The sequence below is a fragment of the Protopterus annectens genome, chromosome 4.part1, assembly GCF_019279795.1.
Source record: "Protopterus annectens isolate FY-2018-M chromosome 4.part1, PAN1.0, whole genome shotgun sequence".
In the NCBI taxonomy this organism is placed as follows: domain Eukaryota; kingdom Metazoa; phylum Chordata; order Ceratodontiformes; family Protopteridae; genus Protopterus; species Protopterus annectens.
This window is the reverse complement of record NC_056734.1, coordinates 106,535,049-106,558,140: the sequence shown is the minus strand read 5'-3', so window position 1 is coordinate 106,558,140 and position 23,092 is coordinate 106,535,049. Positions and strand designations below refer to the sequence as shown.

Genomic DNA, 23,092 nt, shown 5'->3' with positions numbered 1-23,092 from the left:
CTTAGATGTTATTTGTGACCTTAATGTAATAAGAAAAGAGATCTTTTATTAACCTTAATGTAATAAGAAAAGAGATCTTTTATTAAACACAAAACTGTTAAGTAATCTGACTGCAAACCAGATAGCCAACCTGCATTGTTCCTACATACCCTATAAATCAAATTGTATTTCTACAGCATCTGATGTCTTTCCATCCATTCCTCTACATGAGTTTGGGATCCGACCTTAGATCTGTCTTCAGCTGCTTCAAAACTTAGGATCCAGTGCTCAGGCTCCTCCCCTACCCCTAATTCCCCTGTAACACAGGAGCTATCCCAGATTTTGTTCTTCTCTCTTCAGCAGCTAACGGGTTCTGTTTCATTAATATCAACGTTTTCTCTGATAAGACTTCTTTTTTCCCTTATATTGCATATTTGTATTTCTTGTCTGCTGTTTATCTTCCTCCCCCTAAAAAAAACAAAAAACAAAAATAAAAATGTTATTAGTTTATTTCTCTAATACTTTGTTCGTTGCTGGCTTATATACTATTATTCTTATTATTGTTAGTAGTAAACTGACTTTTTCAACAGTGTTATTCTGTTATTCTTTTTGTTATTACAGGTTCCCATTGTAGGACTTTGCTTCTTCTCTTTCAGCATTTAGAAGAAATTACAGTATGTCTGAGAAACCTCCCAGTTTCAAACAACATGTGGACTGAGCTCACAAGCTGCCCAATTTAGGTGCATATGACAGATGTGTGTATTGTTTGGGTCTGACACACACAGACATTTCTTATGCAATTTGTGAGCCTTTTGGGCAGAGGGCCTTGGTGGAGAGAAGAAATAAACTCCTCTTCATGAGTGTGATCCCACCCACATCAGGTGGCAAGTTAACTTTTCCTTCTTCCTGTTCTGTAAGATCAGGGGATGTTCATCGTGTTACCCTGCTGCAGTCATCACATTTGGGTTATCCTGTCGTCAGGCGGTCCCGCAGTCGGACGGATTTCCAAAGTCTTGGTCCGACTTCGGTTGCTGTCGCCTCATCCCTGACGTCAGTGCGCCAGGGGTACATATATTGCAACCGACACCATTTTCTTCAGTCTTTCTTGCCGTGCGGTGCCCGAAGCAGAAGTTCGCAAGTGCTGGTCGGCCAACTCCTGAGATTTTCGAATTTCAGACCGAAGTCTTCTATAAAGCTAAGTACCCCTTTGGGGAAACTTTTCTTGCCTCAGACCGATGTCAGAAAAAGTTAACAATTGTATTTCTTGTGGGAAGCAAATACCTCATAAGGATTTTCATTCTTATTGCATACCCTGCCTAGGCCCTGATCACGACGTCACTTCTTGTCGTTTTTGTGCTAGATTTAATAAACGTACTATTAAAAGACGATTTGATTTCGCACGACACTTTTTTGGCAGAAAATTTAATTAGAACATGCCATCGGAGCAACCGACTACCCGCATGCACAAAAAGCGCAGGGATAAGGATCGACAGCCCAGGCCTAAGCCCGATTCCGAGGCCTCGGTTGATCCGGCCTCCGGTTATCAGTGAGGCTCCGACGCAGCCTCTGACTACCGCAGTTGAGGAACCCGAGACCGCTACGGATATTTTAACAGAATGTACTAGGCCGACGCAGCCTTTTACTTCAGGCCCTACCGACGATTTACCTTCCAAGGACGTCGGTACTTCTGAAACTCCATCGCCTTCTGAAGGCATTTTCAGACCGACGACTCTTACAGTCAAAACGTTTTCCAACTCGAAGACTCCTTCCAAATCGAAAAAGGCTTCACTTCAGTCTCCTGTTCAAGGCCCTGTGCCTAAGAAACAGATGCTCAAGATGGCTGAAGATCTGATTTCTCTTATCAGGGGTTCCCAGCCCCCTCCTGACAAAAGGCCTAGACAAGAGGAAGAATCTACTTCTTCTGAACAACTGTCTATTTCCTCGGAATCCTCTGAAGACCAGGATTATTCCTTCTCTCCTTATGAAGATTCTGATGCTGAGGACTCTATTCCCTCAGCTTCCCCTCCAGAAGATTACTCTTTTGGGGAAACTTTACACACTATGAGGGAACATTTTCACTGGGAAGGTCAGGATTACTCTGATTCCAAGAAAAGGCTCAGAGATTTTCTTTTACTCCCCCAACACAGACCTCTAGCCATCCCTCTTGTTTTGGACATTGTGGATGACGTCTATTTAGAATCCAGTTTCAACCCTGACTCTCTGCCTCCTGCCCCAGCCAAGCCTGACAGATACTACAGAGTACCTGATTCCCATAAATTTCTTTACAAAAGCCCAGTAGCTGACCCAGAGACCATCTCCCAGGGTCCCAAGGGGGCTAAGGCTTCCATGGCTAAAAATCCAGTACCTTCTGAAAGGGATTCAAGAGCACTAGACAGATGGGGGAAAAAGGTTTACACCTCAGCCACTTTAGCTATGAGAGCTCTAAACTGTCAATTTCATATGCTCAAGTATCAGCAATTTCTGATCTCTCAGTTAAAACAAAAGATTACAACCCTCCCTCAACAATCTGAATTGAAAGAAGTACAAGATTTGTTGCACGCCACTGAGCAGGTGGGCAAACATACCTTACAATGTGGGTTTGATTCTTTGGAGGCCTCCTGCAGAGCAGCGGTCACTGGATCAGTTATACGTAGGCATGCCTGGTTAAAGGAACAAAGTCTGCCTGAACATGTTAAAGCAAAACTACTAGATGCTCCCTTGCAGCAGGATGTTCTTTTTGGTGTTAAAGCTGAAGAAGTTTTAAAGAAAATGGAAGATAAGGCAAAATCAATGCAGACAGTCAAAGATTTCCTACAGGTACAACCCCCTCACTTCAGCAGAAACTGGCCAACCAAAAATTGGTCCTTTCCAGCCACTGACAGGCCTCAGAGGGGTAAATACAGACGCCCAAGGGGCAGAGGACAACCACAAGCTCAGTATAAACCTCGCCAATGGGGCACTCCAACCCAGAAGGGAGGAGAAGATAGGTCTCAAACCACCAGAAGGTAAACTCAATGACTTGCACCTCAGCTGGCCAAACAAGGCTCTTTTGTCAGCCCCCCTAGGGGGGGAAACTGGCTCTATTTGTAGACAACTGGCACATGGTCACAAAGGACAAATGGGTCCTAGACATAATTTTATGAGGATACAGATTCGACTTTCACACCTTGCCAATAAAAAGAGGAATGCCAATCCTGCCACAAAATCAAAGGGCAGAGGCTCAAAAACAAATTGCAGCTCTCATGGTCATGAGAGCCATTCAAAGGGTACCAACTCAAGAGCAAGGCCAAGGATTTTACTCAAGACTCTTCCTAGTACCCAGGAAAGAAAATGACTGGAGACCAATTCTGGACCTTTCAATTCTAAACACTTACTTACAAGTCCCCAAATTCAAGATGCTAACACTACAGCAGCTTCTTCCTATGTTGGGCAAGGAAGCATGGCTGGTAACGTTGGACCTCAAGGAGGCATACCTCCATATCCCTATCAGACAAAGTTGCAGAAGATACCTCCGTTTCATTGCAGGCTCAACCCATTATCAATTCTCTGCACTGCCCTTTGGCTTATCTACTGCGCCCAGAGTATTCACAAAATGCCTGGTACCAGTAATTGCATACTGCAGACAAAGAGGAATTCAAATATATCCATACCTGGACGACTGCCTCATCCAAGCAGAAAGAAAAGACATTCTCATACAACATCTGGCTTTTGTGAAGCATCTACTAAATTGTCTGGGGTACACAGTAAGCGAAAAGAAGTCAAAACTAGTACCCTCACAAAAAATGACATTCCTGGGTGCCAGCTTGGACACAACGGCCCAGAAGGCTTATCTTACACCAGACAAGCAATTACAACTGACTCAATATTTCAAGACAATGGCAACAAAGACCCAATTAACTGCAAGAAAAATTCTGCAGGCTTTGGGCTTCATGGCATCTTGCATTCTGATAATACCATTTGCAAAACTGCATATGAGGAAATTACAATGGTACCTAAAAAGCGTATGGTCTCAACACAGCCACAGCTTGGACACAGTGATATCTCTCATTCCCTGCCTTCAACAGGAATTTCTATGGTGGGCACAGGCATGTCACCTCAACAAGGGTCAGCCTTTCACCTTGCCCCCACCCAGGCAAATTATCACAACAGATGCTTCAGACTATGCCTGGGGGGCACACATGGCAGGGCACTGCATTCAAGGCCTATGGACTGCAGAACAAAGAAAACTGCACATAAACCAAAAAGAGATGCTAGCTGTACAGAAAGCTCTGACAGCCTTCAAGGATCTACTACAGCTTGGACAACTGGCAATAAAGATGGACAACACCACAGTAATGTGGTACATAAACAAACAAGGGGGCACACATTCCTACCCTCTTTGCAGGCAAGCAATAATCCTATGGAACACAGCTCTGACCTACCAAGTCCAGTTACAAGCTCACTTCCTGCCAGGACAGAAAAACACATTGGCAGACGACCTAAGCAGAAACATCAAAGATCCCCACGAGTGGAAGCTAGATCCACAATTATTTGCAATGATAACTCAAAGATGGGGCCTGCCAAATATAGACCTGTTTGCCAGTCCTCAGAACTACCAGCTGACAAAATGTTGTACAAGGACATTCCACCATCAAGCCTGGAAAGTGGATGCTGTCTCCTTCAGTTGGAAAAACCTGACAGCATATGCCTTTCCTCCATTACCTCTTCTCACAAAGGTTCTTTTGAAGGTCAAAAAGGAGAAACCTCGAATGATTCTCATATCCCCAGACTGGCCACGCCAGCACTGGTACCCGCTATTGAAGAATATGGCTCACAGCCCACCATGGATATTGCCTCAAATACCTCATTTGCTCATACAGCAAGACAAGCAGATTCTACACAGCCAGATCAAAACATTAAACCTGGCTGCATGGCAAATCAATTAAGCAGCCAACCAGCCCCTCTTTCACAAGCAGTACTGGATGTTATTCTAGAAGCCAGGAGGCCAAGCACCAGGAAGGCTTACTCGGACAAATGGAAAAGGTTTTCTGCTTGGAACCAAGCTAAAGGCCAAGACACAACTCAGCCTCATATGCCTCACATTCTGCAGTACTTAGCTGAGATGTTGCATAAAGGACTTTCCCTCTCCTCAATTAAAATCCATGCTTCAGCTATTTCAGCTCACTACGACACAAATCCACCTTTATTTTCAAGCCCACTCCTAAGACAGTTCCTCAGAGGGGCAAAGAACATTAGACCACCTAGAAGAGCTCCTACACCAACATGGGACCTCAACTTTGTTCTGGAAAAACTAACGCTACCACCATTTGAACCAGCTTTTTCTGCAGACCTTCAGTTCCTATCTTGGAAGACTGCCCTGCTCCTAGCAATAACTTCTGCTAGGAGAGTTTCAGAATTACAGGCACTTATGGCAGTGGAACCTTTCCTCATTTTTCATCAAGACAGAGTTTCTCTACGAACTAATCCTTCCTTCATGCCTAAGGTGGTTTCCAGTGTAGCTTTAAACCAAACCATCCATTTACCCACTTTCTTCCCCAATCCACAGAACAAAGGTGAGAGACTCCTACATTCCTTGGACATTCACAGGCAGCTTCGATATTACTTGGATAAAACTAAGGCTTTCAGAAAAACTGACCAGCTCTTTGTTTCCTATGCTACAGCTTCTCAAGGGAGGGCCATTTCCAAGCAAACCATTTCTAAATGGATAGGCCATTGCATACTATTCTGCTATACCCATCATGGGAAACCAGTTCCTCTTACCATTAGATCCCACTCTACCAGGGCAACAGCTACCTCTACAGCGTTTCTCAGAGGGGTTCCTACCAAGGAAATTTTAGAAGCTGCAACTTGGAGTTCTGTACACACCTTCACCGAACACTATCACTTACCTCTTTATTCTAAATCCAGGGCAGGCTTCGCCACTGCAGTTCTGCAGGGCCTCATTGCCTCCTCTAATCCTCTGTAATGCCTCCACCCTACCTTAGCTTTGGGACTCAACCCAAGTGTGATGACTACAGCAGGGTAACACGATGAACATAGTACAGTTTTGTACCTACCATAAATGTAGATGTTCGAGTGTTCACCCTGCTGCAGTCCAGGTTACCCTCCCTCCTACCCCTCCAATCTACTGGCTAAATCTTTGCTATGCCTTACTGATGTATTTGCTTATAGCTGAAGGGTTTTTGTGTCTGTACACTGTTCTCACTTTTTGGTACTAATTTGGATCACCTTTTTGGGGTCAGCTGACATCTGGGGCAAGAAAAACTGAAGAAAATGGCGTCGGTTGCAATATATGTACCCCTGGCGCACTGACGTCAGGGATGAGGCGACAGCAACCAACGTCGGACCAAGACTTTGGAAATCCGGCCGACTGCGGGACCGCCTGACGACAGGATAACCCAACTGAGATGACTGCAGCAGGGTGAACACTCGAACATCTACATTTATGGTAGGTACAAAACTGTACTTTCTTTCCCATCTTCTGCTTTTCCAATGCCTAAGTCTAAAGAAAGACAAAAACAAGAAAAGCATGAGACTTCGAGAAAGTGTTCTCCGGATCTGCACCACCTTTGGCATCATCTCCAAAAGTGGCTAAACTCTTGGATCCAATGGCCCCATTGGATCCAGTAGTGTTAGACTCAGTGACTCATACTCACCAGTTCTCTCTTGAACTGGTGTCTGCTAGAGTTAGATCCTCCATCCTCCAGGAGTGGTTCCATCACTCCATGCCTCCTCCTTCCACATTTTCAAAGTCAGTCAGGTCCTCTACAAGTCTCACAGAAGCGGACATGGGCAGTATGTTGTGGTGCTTCTTGCAGAACCTGATCCAATTGGGGGGGTTCTACCAACTCCAACCGGTATTGTATCTGGTTGAAAATTCTCCCCTTGACATCCAGTCATTTTGCCTTCTCTGATCTGACTGCCTGGATCAGAGCCCTTGTATCCTACTTTAGCCAGGGTAGTTCTGTATTGGAGCCGAGACTCCGTGTATCATTGACTTCAGTTAATTCTCCGTCGAGGTCGGACTCCCTGAGCCATAATGTCAGTGTCAACTTAGAGATGTTAGGTTTGATTCTGAGATCTTTGGATCCAGTCCTTCCTCTAGGAGCTTTGGCGCTTGATACTTTCACTTTGGTGACTGCCTCAGGTTCAAGCCGAATAGCTTCCAGGGTTAAGTTTCTCCTAGGTTTTCGGATCCAAAGGGAAAGCTCCTTGAATCTGTTGCAGGCTGGGCTTTCGACGTGTTCGAGAGGGTGCTCTCCCTACCATGGGCTAGACCCTCCCCTTTTCAGTTGGCTGCAACCCTCCCCATAGGATTTCCCAGGGTCCACAGCTTGACTGGTGCAGAGATACCCAAGAGCCTTGAATCAACTCTTCCACATGAGACTGCAATTGTTTCCAAGTCACGTTCTAAACCACCTGCAGATGAGGCACCCAGGAAACAGAAGTGTAAAAGGAGACACTTAGACTTCCCAGAAGAGCCACCAACCACTGATACTGATTTCAATGAAGGAGAAGGTTCCCCCAGATCCCCCCTTGAGGATGTCTCATACGGCGAGATCCTTAAACTACTTAAATAGAAAAGGGGTTGGTCTTCCCAGATACCTTCTTTGGAGAAATTAAATGTTATGTTATCCTAGCTCATCGTAATTCTTGCTGGTTGGGTTCGGAGCCATTCTCGGCTCTGACTTGGCCGAATACTAAAGCTCGGGAGCTTCCACTGGCTCGAGGCTAACCCCTGTCCCATGATGCTCTGGGCCAAATCCCCAGATCTCGTGTGCAACTCAAGCATCGAGGTTGCTGTCTGGCTGGCTTGTTAGCTAAGTAGACTAATTTAATATTTTTTCACTGTTATTTCCTTGATTTTTCTCTCTTTTCAACTTTAACAGTTATCATGAGTCTACGTTAGGTCTTGTTTCTATTCTTTCCTAGTTAAGAGAGCGCCGTTTAAGTTAGAGGGCTCTCATGGCTCGTTTGAGTTAGAGGGCCGCTCTCCCTCTCCCTTTTCTTCTGTGTGTTCTTCCTTCTTGAAAATCTTTAACTAGAAGTTTCTCTTTCTTCCCCTATCCTAATGCTAGAGAGTACTGTTTAAGTTAGAGGGCTCTCATAGCCCGTTTGACTTTCCCTCTTTTCTTGTGTCAAAAAAAAAATCCTTTCCTATAAGATAGTTTTATGCTTGTAGTAGTTGTTTTCACTTTACTTCTGTGTAGCTGTTTTGTTTTGTATAATGTCTAAAGAAAAAGAGCTTCGACAGTCTGGGTTTAAAAAATGTGATAGATGTACCCAGAAAAAGTCTATCACCAACGGCCATACTAGCTGCGTCTACTGCCTCGGTGAGGTACATTTACAGGACCCCTGCACTATCTGTCATGCCTTCAGTAGCACGGTGCTGCATGAAAGGAAGAGGAAACTAATTGATAGGGGTTTAATGAAGGGGGCCTTTCAGGAGTCTGTAGACAAAAGACAGCACTCCAAGTCTTTCTCCTCTTCTTCTTCTTAAGACATAGTCTACCAAAAGACTGGCTTTTTCAGCTCTGTTGATTGAGCCACCTAAATAGATTGCAACATCAGAACCGAGTGCTCTCAGTTCCGACACAACCATTACTTTTGCGACTCCAACAGTATACTCAGAGTGGGCAGAAGTGTCAAGTAGAAGACACTCCCCAGAACTGGAGCCTGTCTCGCCTATCTTGAGATCGCCCATTTTGGATCATTGCAAATCTTCTTCCTTATCCACTCATTCGTACAGAAGCTTATCTGATGAGGACATGGAGCGGGTGGTGACGAGATTACTCAAAACAGCAGCCCTGGCAAAAATGCTATCGTCTCTGGACCCAAAGGTCTTGGAGCCGTCCATACCTACATGCCCCGTTGTGATTCCTCCTCCGACCACGTAGGCGTCTTCGGAGCCTGAGAGCTCAGATCTGATAGTAGTGGAACCGTCGGCATCGAGAGCCCCATTGGAATCTTCGGTGCCGACTGCTCTAACTTCCTCGACTCCATCGGAAGTCGAGGTGTCTGGGAACTGACACTCGACAGTTGGGTCCGGGGGGCGGGGTGGGAGTTGGTCTTCCTCTCAGTGCTTCGGCGTGGTTGAGTTCGGCTCCCACATTAGCTTCAGAGCCACCTGCCTTGCCTCGGAGTTAATCCTCTGTTGCTTCAGAGCCAAGGGCCACTTTGCAGTGGGTTGGGAAGGCTTTCGAGCTGATGGAGAAGGCGCAGTCACCCCAGACTGCCACGCCGTCTGATCTAGTCTCTCATTCCTCCCAGGTGCCAGTGATAATCTCTTCACCTCTGCCTCTCCCTAGGCGTAGAGACCCAGAGCCTCAGGGAGCCCCTGTTGCGGCGTTGTCTCTTCTTAAACCTCCCCAGAGTACCCTTCCGAGGAGGTCCCTCGGAAGAGACTTTTCAAGAGGAAGCACATAGAGTCCCCAGAGTCTGTCACCTCGGATACCAACGTGGATGAGTCTGAAGGGTCCCCAAGGTCACCCTCTGAGGATTTTCCCTTTGCTGACAATCCTGAACATCCTGAAGCAGAAGGGTGACTGGCAGCCCATCAACCCTTCGGAGAATGAATCGATATACCTGGAGGTTTTTACAGTCTCGCCCTTCCACCTCCTGGGTCACTCCCCCTTATGACAAACTGCTAGGGGTTATATCCCGTAAGGCCTGGATATCGCCTGATACAGTGAAGCCTGTTCCGAGGAGGCCTAACAAGTTTATTACCTCCCCCTCTGATAAGGAATTTGTGACGAAAGGTGTCCCTGTAGATGCCATGGAGGTGGCGGCAGCCACAAAGAAGGAACTCTTGGAGACATCTTCATCTGTTCATCCTCCTAACAGAGAGTCTAGGATTATGGACAGATATGGAACGCCTACCTTCTCTTCAGCTGCCTTTACCCTGTGCTCGCTGAACTACCTTACCCATTTTATGAGACTTCAAAGGGATCTCCTACAAGAGCTAGGAGTTTCCCTTCAGGGTACAGCATCTTCGAGGTCCGCAGATAGTGTCTTCGCAGAGCTCCACCCTCACTTCCATTGCAGACTCCTCCATGAGACTGATTTCTTATGCGGCGGATGGAGCGAGTAGGGTGGCAGCAGCAGGAATTTCCCTCAGGAGACATTCCTGGATGCACCTTTGCAGTTTTGCCGAACCCTTTAGGTCTTCCTTCACCAATGCCCCCTTTGACATTTCATCCCTTTTTGGACCAAAGGTGAAAGATACTTTAATCAAGTGCGAGCAGGATGGGAAAACCTTATCTGTCATGGGAGCCCATTTTTCTGCCCCATCTAGACCTTATCCCAAAGGTCAAAAGGGCATGAAAATGTGGTTCCACAAGTCCCAAAAAGGTTTTTCTGATGCACATGGTAACTTTCCCCCCAGGGGCAGAGGGGGAAGTTATAATGGAAGACGCCAACCTTGTGGTAGAGGTGGTCCGCAAAACCACGGCAACAGAGATACCTTCTCTGACAGGCCCTTCCAGCGCTCCTGAAAGGAGGCCCGTCTGCTTTTCTCTGGAGGAAGTCGGGGGTTGATTGTCACTGTATCCAAAAGCCTGGCAAGAAATTTCCAGAGACAAATGGGTACAAACAATAATATCCAGAGGTTATTGCATATGCTTTTTCTACCTCCCCACCAAAAAAAATTGGTCCTTACTGGATGTTCCACCCGGCCAAAAGGACAATGCAACAAAAGAGGTAACCCATTGCTAGAGAAAAGAGTCATCCAAGAGGTCCCTGCATACCAAATAAGATCCGGGACTTACTCAAGATTCTTTTTAGTTCCAAAAAAAAAACAGGGGACTGGAGATCCATTCTAGATCTCAGCAAACTAAACAAATCAGTGAAAAAGTCAAAGTTCTGGATGGTAACTCTGCAGTCAATTTTCCCGTTTATCGGGAAAGACAATTGGATGTACTTAATAGATCTCCAGGATGCTTACTACCATATAAAGATGGACAGGCGATTCAGGAGACACTTATGCTTTCGGCTGGGAGCCAGTCATTACCAATTTCGAGCCCTGCCCTTTGATCTCACTACAGCCCCCAGAGTGTTCACCAAATGCATGACAGTGGTCACGGCTCACTTGAGACGTCAGGGATTCTGGGTGTTTCCATATCTAGACGACTGGCTCCTCACCGCCACCACCAGGCATCTACTACTTCAAACGAGGGATGAAACACTGTCACTTTGAGCCAAACTATTACCTTCTTAGGCGCAGATTTGGATTCAGAAATCATGACAGCAAAACTTACCCCAGACAGAATTCTTTCCCTTCACCGGCAAATCAGGATTTTGAAAGAAAAAAGTTCGAGGCAGATTTGTGCTGCAAGTTCTCGGTACCATGGCAGCAGCTGTTCTCCTAATCCCGCTAGCACGTCTACACATGAGAGTTCTACAATGGTTGCTCTTTGCTCAGTAGTCAATACAAGATCTTCCTCTGTCACACCAGATTATCATCACTGAGTCATGTAAAAAAGATTTTCTTTGGTGGCTGCAGACAGATCAAATGTATCAGGGCCACCCCTTTGTTTTTCCTCAACTGAACGCAGTACTTGACCACGGACGCTTCCCAGATCGGGTGGGTGGGGGTATTATCTTGGAAGGACAGTCCAAGGGCTATGGCAAGATCATGAAAACCACTTGCACATAAAAGTTCTAGAAATTAGAGCAGTGCTTTATGCATTGCAGGCATTTCAGGACTCTCTTCCCATGGGAACAACTGCAATTCAGACAAACATGTCAGTAGTGTGGTATATAAACAAGCAGGGAGGAACCAAATCTTACCCACTATGTCATGAGACACAACAAGTTTGGAAGTGGGCGATTGCTTCTCAACGTTTTCTGTTAGCAACGCACACCCTGGGAAAATCCACTGTGATAGCGGACAAGCTCAGCAGAGCGATTCTAATGCCTCATGAGTGGTCCCTGAAACCAGAGATTGCAGAAGTGATCCTCCAGAAATAGGGCCAGCCTTTCTGCGACCTATTCACCACGTCCATGCATACCAAATGCAGCAACTACTTTGCCCTCATTCCCCCTCCGGGGAAGTCACCAAGGGATGCACTGGTTCACGATTGGCCCCTGGGATTACTCTATGCCTTTCCCCCCTTCTCTCTAATCCCCAAAGTGAATTCAGAAAGCCACACTGTTGAAAAGCACTATGATCCTCATTGCTCCTTACTGGCCTCATCAAGTTGGTTCCCCTTTCTCTGGACCCATCTGCTGGAGGAACCTTGTATTCTGGATCCAATTCCAGACCTCTTGACCCATTCTTCGAGGGAGTTCCAGCCATCTGTCCAAACCCTCAAGTTGACAGCATGGCTTGCTGCAATTCCACGCATAGCCAGGTGTTACCTTTTTCCCCTGCAGTGAGTCATATTCTCATTTCTTCCCATAAACCATCAATTATACTCCAGTAAGTGGAAAAGATTTTCATTTTGGGCTGCAGAACAGAACATAGAGCCTTTTACAGCTTCCATATCTGCAATTTTAGACTTTCTTACTGAACTTTGAAGAAGGAGCTACTGCAGCTGCCGTTAGGGTTCAACTGGCAGCCATTTCTAATTTCCGTACTGGAGAAATGGGAGTCCCGATTATGTCTCATAGGTTATGTAAGGCTTTCCTCAAAGGTACCTTCCTACTCAGACGCCCAGTCAGAAAACCCCCAGTTCCTCGGGATCTAAATCTTGTGCTAACTTCACTAATTTTAGCACCCTTTGAGCCTGCATCATCTTGTGATTTGAAATTTTTGTCATGGAAAACTTTCTTTTTAGTAGCCATAACCTCTGCCAGAAGGGTATCGGGAGTTACAAGCTCTTTCTACTCGTCCTCCATATATCATTTTTCACAAAGATAGGGTCTCTTTGAGAACTAATCCCTCGTTGCATCCCAAAGTCTGTTCAGAGAATAATCTGAACCTTTCCATTGAATTGCCAGTCTTTTTTCCAAACTAACAAGGCAGAATATAAATTGCATCAGCTGGATGTTCATAGACAATTACGCTTTTAGCTGCACAGGACAAAAGATTTCAGGAAATCCAACCAGCTTTTTGTGTCCTTTTCGGACAAAAAGAAAGGACTGCCAATTTCCAAGGTAACCTTATCTAAGTGGCTTATCGATTGCATTTCTTTCTGCTACAATAAGCAGGGTAAGCAACTACCAAGAAAGGTAAGAAGACATTCCACTAGGGCAGTCTAAACATCCTCTGCTTTTCAAGCTAGACTTCCTATTGATTCTGTTTGTGCAGCCGCAACATGGATGAGACCTCATACCTTTATCACTCATTACAAAGTAGATGTGGCCTCCCAGAACAGGTCCTCCTTTAGATCCACTGTATTGAAGAGTCTTTTTTTCCTGAGCCACCCTAGGGTAAAGGTGCTAGGGACACTGTCCCAACCAGCAAGAATTACGGCGAGATAGGCCAACATAACATTAAGAGGTTATGTACTCACCATGACGTTCAATGTTAGTTGTCCATCTCACCTATATTCTTGCATCCCACCTTCCTTCCCCCATCTTGGATTCCTGGAGGAACTGGTGGATAACTATATACTATGCACATAGTTTTTTTTTTTTTTTTGGATGGTTTGGAGCCTCTGTTCCTATATATGCTTTTGTATATTTATATCTACAAATTTCTGTGATTGTCTTTTGCTTGCAAAGAAGATCTGGGGATTTGGCCCAGAGCATCATGGGATAGGGGTTAGCCTCAAACCAGTGGAAGCTTTCGTGCTTTAGCATTCAGCCGCATCGGAGCCAAGAATGGCTCTGAACCCAACCAGCAAAAATATAGGCGAGATGGACAACAAACATAGAATGTTATGGTGAGTACATAACTTCTTATTTTCCTCACGGCTTTTGGTTCTGGGCCATCTGTGTTTTGGGTGGTGCCGCCTGCAGATGAGATGATGTGTCTTGTCTCATCCCGGGCCTGGAAAGAGCCTGATACAGTTGAGCCTATCCCCAAGAAGCCAGACAAGTTTTTGGTGGCTCCTAAAGACCATCCACAATGGACCAAGGACCTGGCAGTGGATTCCATGGTGATGGCGCTGGCCCACAAGAAGAAGCTGGTGGAAGAGAGCTTCTCTGTCCAGCCATCAAATAGGGAATGTCCTGCCTTGGACAGGTTTGGGAAGTGTTTATACACCTCATCTACCTTCTCAGTGAGTATGTGTAATATGCTTAGTTGTCATATTTTACATTTCTTCAGAGAGATGTGGTCAAATACATCTTCACTTCTCTCCCAAGAACCTTATCTTCAGATCAAAAGAAGCCCATTGATTCCCAGATGACTACCCTCCTATCCCTATCTAATGCTTCTATGCACCACATGTCTAATGCCAAAGAGAGAGAGTCTAGAGTGGCCAGCACAAGTATTTCCATCAGGAGGCATGCCTGGATGTGGCTTTGTGACTTCACTGAGCACTTCAAGATGTCCTTCGTTAATGTCCCTTATGGTGGATTAAACTTGTTTGGTCTAAATGTTAAAGAAACTATCTCCAGGAGTGAACAGGATGGCAAATCCCTATCTGCCATGGGGATCAAATTCTCAACTCCCCAGCAGACCTTATCCAGGAATCAGAAGGCAGGAAAGATAATACGGTTCAGAAAATTTCAGGGATTTACATCAGACTTCACTTGAGACAGAGCTTCCCAAGGTAGAGGGGGAGGGGGGAGACTTCAACAACTGACGTTGCCAGAGAGGCAGAGGTGGTCCTCAGAATCAAGGCTTTAGAGGTCCATTCTCAGAGAGGCCCTTTCAATGCTTCTGAAAGATTGCCTGGCTGTCCTAGTCTGGAAGCAGTCAGAGGGCACTTGTCTCTGCACGTCACAGCCTGAACATCCATCACTGAAGACAGGTGGATGCAGAGAGTAATCACCAGAGGCGATGTCATACTATTCCATCTTTTCTCCCAATTCAAAAGAAAATTACCGGCATCCCACTCTCACAAAGAGAATTTGCTGTTTCAGAAACAGAGAAGCTTATAAAAAATCGAGTCATCCAAGAGGTCCCACCAGACCAGAGAGGATCCGAGACATACTCAAGATTATTTTTAATGCCAAAGAAAAGTGAGGACCTAAGACCAATTTTGGATTTAGTTGACTGAACAAAAACGTTCTTCAAATCAAGTTCCTGATGGTCACAGTTCAGTCAATCCTTCCTCTATTGAAGAAGAGTGACTGGATTTGCTTGATAGCTCTTCAGGATGCATACTACCACAGCAAAATGGACAGGCACCTCAGGAAGTATCTTCACTTCCAGCTGGGAGCCAGTCATTACCAGTTCAGAGCTCTGCCTTTGGTCTCACCACAGTCCCCCAGGTGTTCACCAAGCATATGGCTGTGGTGGCAGCTCACCTACTACTGCAGGGATTGTGTGTGTTTCCTTATCTGGATGACTGGCTCATAACCACCCCATCCAGGGATTTACTCCTCCTGGCCAGGGATTCCTTGCAGCATCTGTGTATCGATCTTGGAATTACAGTGAATCTTCAGAAATCTCAGCTTCAGCCAACTCAGTTTTTAGAATTTATTGGAGCTCATGTAGACACAATAGTACTGCAAAACTTCCTTAATCATGCATCCTGCCTCTACATTCACAAGCTCAACAAGTTCTATCATGAAAGAAACCACCAGCCAATTTGGTTCTCTTTCTTCTAGGTTCTGTGGATGCCTCCATTACTGTGGTCCCTCTAGTCAGGTTTTACATGAGAGTAATTCAGTAGGCACTTTCAGTACAGTGGTCCATCAGGCATCAATTGATAAATCATCTGATCTTTCTCAGAAACATCTGCAGACAAAACATGCATTGGTGGTTGACTACCCCTGTACTTCAATAGGGACTTCCTTTTATTCTTTCTGCTCTGCAGGCGACAGTGATCGTGAGCACCTCCCTATTAGAGTGGTGGTGGGGAGGCATTACTTGGGAAGAACAATTCAGGGCACATAGTCTCCCCTAGAGGTAGTCTACACAGTACCTTGTAGATGAGAATAGTCCTCCTAAGGTTGCAGACATTTCAGGACTCTCTTCCTTTGAATGTGATTTCCATTCAAACGGACAACATGGCTGTCATTTGTTATATTAAGAATCAGGGAGGAACCAGATCTTACCCCTTGTGTAGAGAGGTCATAAGACTATGTATGGCAATAGGTGATATCTTCACATCACTTTCTGGTAGCAACACATGCCCTGGGGAAGTACAGCATTCTAACTGACAGGTTGAGCAGATCCATTCTACCCTGTCATGAATAGTCCCTCAATCCCCTTGCTTTGTAGTGGAGCAAATTTTCAGCCATTGGGGGTGTCTTTGCTGCAAAATCTTTGCTTCTCCCAAGAACACAAAATGTAAAAAGTTCTTTGCTCTGATTTCCTGCAAGAGGGAGTCTCCCAGGGATGCTGTCTTTGTCCCCAAGACTTCCTTGCACCTTTCCCCTTTTCCCCACATTCCAAAGGTTTTGCAGAAAGCAGTGTCTTCATTATCATAGCCCCTTATTGGCCTTGACAGATATGGTTTTCCTTCCTCTTGACTCATCGAATTGACTTGCCTTGGGATTTGGTTCAGACGCAACTCTTGATATCTTACCCCTCTGGAGAGCCTCACCCAGACATATAAACACACTGACTGTATGTTTTTTCCAATTCCAGTGATGGTTCAGCAGTCCAGTGTTTAACTTTCCATTGTGCATTTTGTCTTCCTTTCATATACCTTCTACTACGAAGCTAAAAAGTAAATGGAAAAGATTTTCTATATTGGCAACAGAAAAGACCTTGACCCATCCTCAGCTTCTCTTCCTGCAATTTTGGATTTTATAGCTCATCATTTTCAAGGGGGAGTAAGCTACTGTACTACAAAAGTACAATTAGAAGAGATACCTACTTTTCACATGGAGAAGGACACATCTCTGTAGCTTTTCTCAGGTTATCTAAAGCCTTTCTTCAAGGCATCTTCCTGTTATGTCTCCCAGTTTCACCTTGCAATATTGCACTTGTCTTGCAGTCATTGACAAGACCCCCCCCCCCCCCCTTTGAACCTGCTGCTAGAGTTGATTTGAAGTACCTGTCATGGAAAACCTTATTTTTGGTAGCTGGTATCCGTGCAAGAAGGATTTCTTAGTTGTGAACACTTTCTTCAAAATCCCTTTTTGTTTTTTAATAAAGACAGAGTTTGAGGACAAATCCAACTTTTCTCCCAAAGGTGGCATCAGAATCCTCCATCAATCAGGCCATAAATTTACCCGAAATCATTATGAATTTCTCCAACAAGGGTGAATATACCTTACACTTGATGGATGTCCGACATCAGTTGTGTTTTTCTTTGCATCAGACTGCCTCTATAAGATCTGAGCAACTGTTCATTTCATTTACAAAGACTAAATTGGGACAAGCAGTATCAAAAGATTTGTTTGTCTAGATAGCTGACTTCCCACACTCTGGAATAGATTGCCCATACATGTCAAGCAGAGTGCCTCTTTGGCCCTCTTCAAAAGGAACCTTGACAATTGGATGGGAGAAAGGAAATTCACCCCGGGGATCACGTCAGTTGCCCTGCTAGACAGGGGTCCAGGGAAGTAAATAGTGTGGGAAAAAATAGCCAGGGAATTGTTATGGCTAGGCTTGTATAGGCCCTAGGGCTGATAGCCTAGTACCAACCTATGAACCTATGAATGTTTATCTTTTGTATATCAACAAAAAGTCTGTCCTGGACTTCAAAACTCAAAGCTCTTTCAAGTAGATCAGTGGACTCATCTACAGCCTTTACTTCCAGTGTTCCTTTCGATGATATTTGTGCTGCAGCTACCCGGTCAAAGATACACACATTCATTTTTCATTATTAAAGCCAGGGCTTCTTTTGGCTTAACTGTACTCCGGAATATCCTTCCTTAAGGTCACCCAAGTGTTCAGTAATGTGGGGATTCTGCCCCATATGTAGAAGAATGGATAGAAAGACAGTATCAGATACGAAATTTATGTAATTACCATAATGTTAGATCTGTGTTGTCATATTCTGTCCATTTCTCTTCTACGCTTCCCTCCATCCCTCATCCTGTCTTGATGTTTTAGTTAGATATTTTCAGTATATGTCATCTGTAGAAGATATGACTGCCTTTCCTCGGATCTTGGAGTTTAACCACTGTCTCCCTAATTTCTCTTTCTCTCCACCATTGTTTAAGACCTTTGTCAAGTTGTTTTAGGAGGTGCAAACTTGATCTGGAGTAGCTCCTATGTTATAGGGGAATTATTGGTAGGGGAAGAGCCTGAGCACTGCATCCTAAGCTTTGAAGCACCAGAAGATGAATCCAAGACCCATATATAGAGGAATGGACGGAATTTGGCAACACTTATCTAAAGTTATGGTAAGTACATAACTTTTGTTTAATGAGCATGCTAACAAAAGTAGTCTGCAAATCACCAGCAGTGTTAAGTAGTGCATATAGCCTTGTTTTAATATGCATATACATATTGAACTGTAGCCGTACTATTTAATTCATGTATATTTGCAACTTTAGTATAGTAATTAAAATGTATACTTGACAGAGATCATTTGTTTAACAAGATGACGATATGCGTGAGCACTAAATGTATTTTCCTGTGTGTCTTGTAAAGTAAGTGTCTTGTAAAGTAAGTAGCTTTCTTCTTGGGTAGTAACAGATTTGCGTACAAATATTACATTTCTTCAGAGCAGTGAACAGGCTTAAATTCATCTACATTTATACATCATATAAATGCTTCTCCAGTATTTTCATTCTGCTAAGTTATACAGGCAAACAGCTAACAGATATCCCAAAGTCCAAAGTCACAGGCTCCACAAATACATACATAGTATGCAAATACAATATTCAGACCACAGAATGTTTTTGTCTCTTATTGAACCAGTTCCCTGTCATAGCTAGACCTTTCCTGGCTGAACGAGTAACTGGTACATTCCCATTATGCTGATTTGCTCTTCTTTCCCTTCACCTTCTGGTCAGATGACCCCTTTGTAAATGTTCCCAACCATCTTCATCACTTACACGTGAACGTAATACCTCTGTGTATTGCCTAGGTTTATGCTGGTGTTGACTGCTGTGTCCAGATCTTTCTGCAGATGCAGGTAACCTGTATTTTCCCTGGTTTACCCAACCCCTATGAGTTTGTGCCTCTGGACATAACACTGTGGCAGAGTCCTGTAACGGTATTAACTACCTAGATTCACGGTCTCCTGAAGTCTTTTGGCACTGATTGTTTCCACACTTTCATTGTCCTACTAGATCTCGCTGTTGTCAGATTCCAGTTTTATAGCTTGTAAATCCTCTACAACAGGAAACCCTGTTGCCTGGACTGACACTTCCACCCCCCACCCCCCACCCCCGTTGCCACGTTGACGGACACGGTGTCTGCATAACTGAGAAGATTTTATGGCCTTAACAAATTCCGGTACCTCTTTTGGGTAATTCATTTTCTTTCTCTGGCCACCAACAGGCAGTGGTACACCACCCAAGAAAAACATTGCCATGTTTTTTTTATTCCCTCCTCACCTCAGTATATGCCGATTTTATCAAATGTAAAGCTCTGGAATAGTCTTGAAGCACTTTGAAAGCATTCCGTTCCATGTTTATACTGTGTAGAAGGTATGCATTGTTCAGAAGTCATTCTTTAGCCAAGTAAGAATGTGGTTTGTAAATTACTTGTCGAGGTAGACTACCCTACAATGGTGGGTTAAGTTTCTTCCACTCCCTGTGGATTCTTTCCATTTCCCAATCCATATCCATGAGTATATTAGCTGTAGGCAGTAGTTTTCCTATGAAAATAAAAAATCAAGTCAGCATCTGACGCACTTTCTGGTATTCCAGTCATTATTATATTTCCTCTCTTCTTTTGGTTGTCCATATCGTCGATTTGCCACATAGCAACCCAACCTGAGGTTCCAGTAACCGAGAAGCCTGAAATTGTATTATGTGAAATTGTTCGATCTCGCCATTTATTCTTTCACACGGGTTCGGAGTCGATCTTCGGCTCCGAGTCGGCCACATCACCAGCTTCGCATCTTCGAGAAAGCTCGAGGCACAGTGCTATCCCATGATCCTCCGGTGTCAACCCTCATATCTAGTTTGCCGCTAGCAGCAGATCGCATACTGAGAGGCTCGGGCCAGTATTTTTTCATTATATTTCAATTTTTTCAAAGTTTTAGTTTTGAGTTAGTGTTTAAAGTAGTTTTAAAAGTAGTATATAGTAGTATAGAGTGTGTTAGTTTATAGAGTGTGTTTTTTCTCTTAGATAAGAATAGCTTTAAAACAGTATTTACCTCAGTTAAGGCCTTGAATTTTTTCTGTCAGGATTGACAGTAATTTTTATATATTATTGTAGTTTTTGCCTTAACTTTTTTCCCATATACATATTAAGATAGAGTTAAACTGTTTGTATAGTATTATTATATATATTTATATACATATACTTATATATATATATATATATATATTTATATACATATACTTATATATATAGTGTGTTCCTATATATATTAGTGTGCTGTGTTTTTTGCTATATTTTAATAAGTATAGAGTAAAAATGTCTGAGAAAGCCAAATCAGGCTTCAAGAGGTGTCAGTGTGGACAAAAGATGTCCATAACTGATAACCACTCCTCCTGCGTCTACTGTCTTGGCCCTCTCCACTTGCAGGAAGACTTCTCCATATGTCATTCCTTCAGTGGGAGGGTCATGCTGGAAAGACACAGGAAGTTGGTTGACATAGGGTTGTTAAAACCCGAATTTCAAGAGGCCCTGGACAAGACCGAACAAGTGTCCAAGTCTTTGAAGGGGTCGAAGTCTTCAAGAGTGTTAGAGCCTAAGTCCTCGGCTCCGAGCACCTCTTTTCAGATAAGGACTCCGGCTCCAAAGACCTCGGGGACGGGCATCGAGTCCTTGTCTCTGATCGAGACTACCGTGTTGGAGCCGGTGTCGGAGTTACCACCGCCTTCAATCCTTCGCTCGGTGACGGCTTCGGCCCCTTCGACCCGTTCTTCGAGGCCGCTTTCCGATTCCGACGTCGACCGAGTGGTACAGAAGCTAATGGAGAACTCGGCTCTGTCCAAACTGATCGACGTTTCATCCCAGTTGGTATCAAAACTCGAGACCCTTCCCACCCCTTCAACCAATCCTCCTCCAAGACCTCTCGAGTCGTTGGAGCCAGGGATCGAAGAGCCGATGAGTGTAGAGCCCTCGGTGCCGAAGCCTCCAGCTGTGCTATCGACACCTTTAACCTCGACACCCTCGGATCCAGCCGGGGGGTCTCGGAGCCGATGGTCTTTCCTAGGTTCCATGGGGGACAGTCGAACCAAACTTTCGGTTCCGACTCTTCCCCTCGGAGCCTCGGCTCAGATCAGTTTGGTTCCGTCCTCAGGGTCGGAGCCCGTGACTCCGGTTCCGGGGAAGCTATCGGCTTCTTCGGAACCGGTGGCGTCCTCGGACCGGGGCACCGGTGCCTTCGACATCATGAGGAAGGTCTTGTCTGAACAGACACTTCATCGACATCTTCTTCTCCTTCCCCAAAGGATCCATGTTCTGCTTCTGTACCCTCAGTCCCTGCTAAGCGTCGAGACCCAATGCCTCAGCAAGCCCCAGAGGGCACCCCTACTTCCTCGGAGGCATCCCCAGAAGCCCCCTCTGAGGATATACTGAGGAAAAGATTGTGCAAGAGGAGGCACATAGATTCCCCACAGGAATCTCTAACATCGGATACTGATTTGGATGAAGCAGAAGTGTCCCCACGGTCCCCCTCTGAAAATGTCTCTTTCGCTGACATTTTAGAAATCTTGAAACAGAAGGGAGATTGGCAATCCCTTACCCCTTCTGCAGACAAATCAGTACTGCTGAAGGCATTTGGGGCTCAACCTTCTACCTCCTGGGTGACCCCACCGTTTGACGAGCTAATGGATCTCATAGCCCATTGAGCTTGGGAATCCCCGTAGACCTAACAAATATATCACGGCCCCTCAAGACAAGAGTTACCTTACTAAAGGAGTTCCCGTGGATACTATGGTGGTGGCGGCAGCCACTAAAAAGGAAATGTCCAAATCATCTTCCTCTGTCCATCCTCCTAATAAGGATTCTAGGACGATGGACAGGTATGGGAAGTGCGTCTTTAGTTCTGTGACCTTCTCCATGAGATTGCTCAACTACCTTACGCATTTCACACGTCTACAGAGAGATCTCCTTAAGGAACTCGGAGATACTCTCCAGGGTAACACAGATGCTGCTGTCTCCGAAAAAGTGACAGCACAGCTTAATACCCTCAACTCCATAATGAACTCGTCCATGAGGCTTATTTCATATGCAGCCGAAGGATCGAGTAGAGCGGCAGCTTCAGCGATTGCTCTGAGGAGGCAATCCTAGTTGCGCCTATGCTCCTTTGTGGAATCTTTCAAGTCTTCCTTTAAAAACGCCCCCTTTGATGGTGCTTCCTTGTTTGGCGCCAAAGTAAAGGAGACCCTCACTAGGTGCGAGCAAGAATGGAAGACCCTGTCTGCCATAGGGGTCCGTTTTTCCGCCCCGTCTAGACCATACCCCAAAGGGCATAGAGGCGGAAAAATGTGGTTCCGAAAGACTCAGGGATCCTTTCAGCCCACTCAGAGTGATGCCCCCTCCAGAGGCAGAGGAGGGGCAAGAAATGGAAGATGCTGCCCAGGCGACAGAGGGGGGTCCGCAAAATCAGGCGACAGAGTGACTTTCTCTGGGAAGCCCTTCCAGCACTCCCGAGTGCAGGCCCGGCTGTCCTACTCTGGAGGCAGTCGGGGGTCGCTTAGCTTTATACCCAGAGGCCTGGCTAAATCTCACATCAGATTCCTGGGTAAAAAGCATAGTTACCAGAGGCTACAATATTCCCTTTATAAAAACCCCACCTGCTCCCAAAAAGCTCCCAGATGTTCCACCCAGTCTGTGAGACCAGGCTGTCGTAGAGATAAAAAGGCTGCTCGAAAACAGAGTCATCCAACCAGTCCCGGCAGACCAAATAGGATCTGGAACTTACTCAAGGTTCTTTTTAGTTCCAAAAAAAACAGGGGACTGGAGACCGATTTTGGATCTCAGCAAACTCAACACCTTCGTGGAGAAGGTAAAGTTCCGGATGGTCACGCT

The 23,092-nt window shown here is 45.1% G+C and overlaps 1 protein-coding gene across 1 annotated transcript in view; it reads left to right on the top strand.

Moving 5' to 3' along the window:
* KLHL24 (kelch like family member 24) overlaps window positions 1-23,092 on the top strand; it is a 330,366-nt gene that overhangs the window by 218,676 nt on the left and 88,598 nt on the right. The window lies entirely within an intron of this gene.